The following is a 6000-nucleotide window of genomic DNA, read 5'->3' as shown; positions in this document are numbered from 1 at the left end:
AGATAAAGAATACAACTAAATGTTGGATGATGAAATCCTTCATTTTTCAATAATATATAATTCTCCTCCCTCCAAGCACCTAGGAGGGCTACAATACTATCACAAGTTATTTGGTCATGAGGGAGAGAACACAATTTTTTGTTGTGAAGATAACTTCAATGTCAATTGTCATTCCCAAGGTATCTTCAGTTTGGAAGATGGCTCACCTAAGCATAATACCACCTTTTTCCCCCTTTTTAGAAGGGTGTGAAATAGCTATTGGCTACACCTTAGTAGCAAAATAATATGAAGTGGGCTATGTTTTGGGTTGTAGCCTACAATGTTGGCATTTTCCCTTTATGATGTGACATCATAATCCATTTTTCTTTGGATTTTGAGATGAGAACCTCTATAGACTGAAAAAACCTCAGTTCACCGAAGTGGTGATTTGGTTTGAGGAGCTCCAAAAGGGAAATCCTTAATTTTATACTTGGTTGATTAACACCCAAAACAAGTATTTAGTAGATTGAGGTAGAGACCCACTAGGTGTGATGAAGGTTATTGATTTGAGTCATCAAACTCTTTGAAATCCTTAAATAAGTTCATCTCAATGCAAGCATTTTTTTGTGGACAAGCTTGATAAAAAGATATATCCTTTCCTAGGGAGGAAGCAACGCTATGCATAAATTTCCAACATGAAAAGGGAAGATTGGGAAATTCAAGCCAATCTAACATGTTGAGTTTCTTTTCATATAAGACTACGAAGTCTCAATTCGATGGTTGAAAGACCAAGAAGGACAAGCAACCATACTGGGGGCCATGCTTGAGGATAAACTCAATATGGCTAGCTTCAAAAAAATAAAAATAAAAGAACCGCTTAGTTTGGTTTTGAAAATCATTAAGTTGGACCCCATATGGGACCTAATGCTTGTTTACCCATTCCTAAATAATTCTTTCAAAGAAAGTTCTCCCCTAATAATATCCTATGAGAGTGAAAAAAAATTATAACCATCTACAAGTACTATCAAGTTTAGAGATGGTTAAAACCACATCTATTGAAAACTTGAAATATGTACCTCATGAAATACCTTGTGGATAATTTTTTGGGGATGCTTTCTTGGAGAAGCCATTTTGTAGATCCATCAAACCATCAAAACTAGTGTAAACTATTGGGTTGAAGCTATTTGAGGCCATATATATGATATACGAAAAAAAATCACAATAAATGTAAGGGAATAAAGAGTTTCCTATGCAAAGGGCATGAAGTGACATAAGGGAAGCCAAGAATCACAAAAGAAAAGAAAACTTAAACCCTAGTAGAGTGCAATAGAACTAATTTTTTTATAACAAAATTAATATTAAATTTTAATAAAGGAAAAGCTTGAAAATTCCAACATTTTTATAGAAGATTTTGTATCATTCAAAAAATATTTTTGTAATTCATCAATTGTGCTCAACAATTTGAAATACAATCCTTTGATTTGAAAAATACAACTTTTAAGAAAATATCTACAAATATTGAATGAAAAAATTAAATAAAAAATAATAATAATTAAAAAATACTAAATCATTTTAAAAGAATATTGCAAAATAACAGCATTAAAAAATCATGCACCTAGAAAAGTTTGAGAAACAAAAACCACCCACAAAAATGTTTGATAGTTCTATTAGATGGATGCATATAAGAAGAATCAACATTAAGAAAGTGCCAAACTTTGATGTTTTATATTTGAATAATATGACTTTTATGAAATACAATTAATAAAAAAAGTGTGAAAATTAACATTCACACATGTATCATGGATAGAGTTTCTTGATAATTAGGTTTCTTATGCCTTTATTACTTATAAAAAATTCTACTAAATAATTAATAGAATTATAAACCTAGCTTATAAATAGCCTTCGATTGACTGTGTATCAATGCCTTCATGCCTTCCATTTAGTCGAGCATTCTTAATTTGTCTTAGTAGGATAGGTTGATACCTATTTTGATTTTTTGAGGTTTATTACTTAATCACAAGCTTCCTAAGTATGATATTCATTTATAGATGTCGGTAGATAATTTGGGTGGTCATGAAATTCTGCCTAATAGTCTCATTCCTACAAACTATGAAAACCTAATAATCTCGTTAGTCTTATCTTTGTGTGACTTGAAAGAGAGTTCACCTTGTCCAATTGGGCATGATCTCACTTAGAAGAGTTAGATCCATATTAGTGTAGATAAATCTATAGCTTTGATTGATAGTATGAATCACAATGCAAACAATGTTAGTGTATTGGAATCAATAATGGTGCAAGATGATAACCTTGACAAATCAATTGATTGGCCACAAGAACCAAGAGTTCTGACCATGACAATTTTAGATGCATATCTATTGCTCACTTTCAAGCCTAAGGTAAGTAGTTACCTATGTCACTCACACTAATACTATATTATCACATTCTATTTTGAGGTTATTAATTCAAAATTGTTTACAAATATCTAAATAAATTGAAACATTTTTGCTAGCTTATCATACTCTTGGAGTTTGTGTACGGAGATCTTGGGACATACCCTCTTTATACATGCACTTATACTACAATTCAAAATCCTCAAAGAAAGATTTGTTGGGAATTATCAGCATGATATTTAAGACTTTTTTATTTTATTTTCCCAAAAGGGGTAAAAATTTATTAAACAAAAAGAGGCTTACAAAGAAAGAACGACCAAAAACCTAGCAAAGAGAATACAATTTTTTATCCACAAAACTAATTGTTCCAACATTTGAGATAAATCCATAGGTAGCCTATCTTAAAAATTCTAGCCATGCCTTCAATCTGACGCCCATTTGGCCAAACAATCCACAACTCTATTCCACTCTCTAGGAATATGAGAAAGGGAAACTGATTCTAAAGAAGAACTCAATCTTAGAATCTATCAAATAACCAGAGCTAAGTGCCAATTAACATAATCAACTTGGTGTCCATTCAACAGATTCACTAGCACTAGTGAATCAAATTCATAACTAATCCTTCTTCAACCAAGAATGCAACCCCTCTCCATACCACACAAAAGGACGATAGCCTCCATGTAATTATTCATATGAAACCCTTTATAAATAGAAAAAAAAAAACTGAACGACCCTAAAACTATCATGACCAATACCTCCAATACCAACATGACCAGAATTCCCCCTAGAAGAACCATCACTATTTATCTTCAAAATGCCTTGAGGTGGAGGAAACCTTTGCCCCACCTAATCAATCTTCCCTGTAGAGTGTTTTCATCTATTCTCATTGACTTTCTTATAACCCACACCAAGAGAAGTATCTATTGGCATTTGTGTTGAGTATGTTGACATGATGATATTATGTTGTCATTGATGTCAATATGCTGCAAAGTGAATCGACAATACGTTGGAGAGTGAACCGGCAATATGCTAAAATGCGAACCAATACAATGTGGTGAACCGATATATGTGCAAAGAAGTGAACAGGTATATTGAAGCTAAATAGTTGGCAAAGTGAACCGGTATAGTGGTATAAACCAGTATATTGAGTAATAGGTGAGGTGGTATGTTTGTCCAAGAGAAACGGTATGATGAAATGTGAACCAACATATGGACTGTTCTCTATGAAGACTTAACATGATATGACTACCGGTTGGTAGTCTTAGCTTAAGGGTTTCTGGTTGAAGTGTTCCAAGCCTGTGTGACTCAACTGATGACATTGTGTGATGAGTTAGCATTGTAATGAAGATCTAATCATGTTGCCACGTCAGCTTGAGCGCGTGAAGGATCTTTCATGAAGGAGATTGATCCTATCTACCTCGGGAATATGTGAAGCCTCTGTAAATGGTGGAGAATGCGTGATGGGTTACAAGCCGCCATGAAAGCAGTGAAGAATGAACGATGGAGAATGTCTTGAGATATGTTCAAGAATTTTGTATTCAAATGCAAAGTGCTCAATGGCTAGGATTGAACCGCCTGAATTGTTTGACCTAAATGTTTAGGGTTTAGGGTTTAGGGTTTATGCTACCGACCTATCTGTTTCCTATAAGGTCGATGTTGTGTTTCTTTCTGAGGTTGTTGGCAAATGGTGTGTGTGTATCTAAGTGAAGAGATACGTTATTCTTGCCAGACCAAATGAGATAAGAGGATTGATTCCTGCATTGTGTGTGTGCAGAAAGAAGGAACTTAAGCGGATCTGCATTAGGCATTGAGTGCTATTATCAGATCATTGTAATACTTGTTGATCTTTGACCACTTCAACAGTTGGAAAATCCCTTAATCGGGTAGCTTTAATCAACTTGTTGTAAATCCTTTAACAGGGTGACTCAAACTAATTGAGTTCTTGAAATCCTCTAACAAGGTAACCTCTAACAGGGTTTAACCCTTAACCGGGTATTTAGCCATCCCTTAACCAGGTTATCCCTAATAGGATCGGTTCCTAGCAAAACCTGTTGTAACAGTCTTTAACCAGACTAGGCTCTTAACAGAGTGGACTTCTAAAGAGTTCAAAAGTAGCTTGTGGGTATTCATCCCCACCACGGTTTTTCCCAGTTGGGTTTCCACGTGAAAAATCTGTGTCAAGTGTAGTATTTTTCATGTGATGATTTAAGTGATTTGTGTCTGAAGGTAAAACATACTGAGCTAGCTGTTATTATATTTTAGATTACCTATTCATGCATAAAGGTGAAATGAAAGTGTAGTATTAAGATTGAGTGGAAAACTAAGTGATTAACCGGTTAACGCTTGTCACAATCATTCCTAGTCTTACCGGTTGCATTCTATTTCAGATTGGTGTTACTGTCTGTCAGACATTTGCAGTGTTTGCAGTCAAACTGGTTCGGGAAATTTTTTTGTGACTGTACTGATTCACCCCCCCCCCTCTCAGTACTGGTTTGGTACTTATTGTTCATCATTGAGTTATCAATTGGTATCAGAGCATCCTCCAGGTCCTCTATGTTGTAAGCTTAACCGCTTGAGGGAAAGATCCTATTGTAATGATGAAGAGACAAGGTCCAAAGTTCAACAAAGATAACTTCAAAATTTGGAAGGACAGAATGAAGATTTACATCAGAAGCATGGGTGCTCAACACCGGAGCTATATTGAGAATGTTTTTGTTATTCCTACCGGTACTCTCACCTATGATCAAAAGAGAGAAATACAAGAGAATGGGCAAGTCATGGAAGCCCTAATCAAAAACTTATCTGACATTGAGTTTATTGATGTCCAAGATAAAGATAATCCCAAAGAAGTATGGGACACTCTTGAGAATATATATGGTGATGATGAGAATGTAAAACAAGCTAAGGAAGAAAGCCTTAGAGGGAAGTTTGAAGACATGTGGATGGTTGAAGGTGAGATCATTCAATAGTATGGAATAAGGATCAAAACTATTGTTGGAGATATCAAGAGCGCAGATGGTAAAATGGAAGATTCCACTGTGGTAAGAAAAGTTCTGAGATCCTTATTACCGATCTATGCAATAAGGGTTGCTGCTATTCAGGAGTTGAGATCAATAGACAAGACTAAGGTATCCCTAGACTCCATCATTGCAAAGTTGATAGCCTATGAGCTAAATAGTTTTGATGACAGTGTTCAAAAGACTGAATCAGCTTTTAGAGCTTCTGCTGTACCATCCAGCAAAGGAAAAGAAGCAAGCACCAGTGGTGAACCAAGACAGAGTAGAGAAATGGATGATGAGGAGATCCTGATGGAATTTGAAGCTCTTCTTGCCAAGAAATTTTCTAAAGGAACCGGTAAATACAGAGGTAAGATCCCTTTAAAATGCTTTTCTTGTAATCGGATAGGACATATTGCTATAAAATATCCTAATGGTGACAGAAAGGACAAACCGGAGAGGTTCAAGAAATTCAAAGGAGGAAACCGGAGAAACTGTTTTGTTGTAGTTGATGAAGGTGTCATAGATGAGGAATCAGAAGATGAAGAGAATGAAGATATTATGTTTGTTGCAGTAAAGGAAGATGTGTCAGACAAGAATGCTCTTGTCTCCCGCTTTGATAATTCCAATGAGTG

This window comes from Cryptomeria japonica, chromosome 4 (genome assembly GCF_030272615.1).
Source record: "Cryptomeria japonica chromosome 4, Sugi_1.0, whole genome shotgun sequence".
In the NCBI taxonomy this organism is placed as follows: Eukaryota; Viridiplantae; Streptophyta; class Pinopsida; order Cupressales; family Cupressaceae; genus Cryptomeria; species Cryptomeria japonica.
This window is presented reverse-complemented; position numbering follows the sequence as displayed.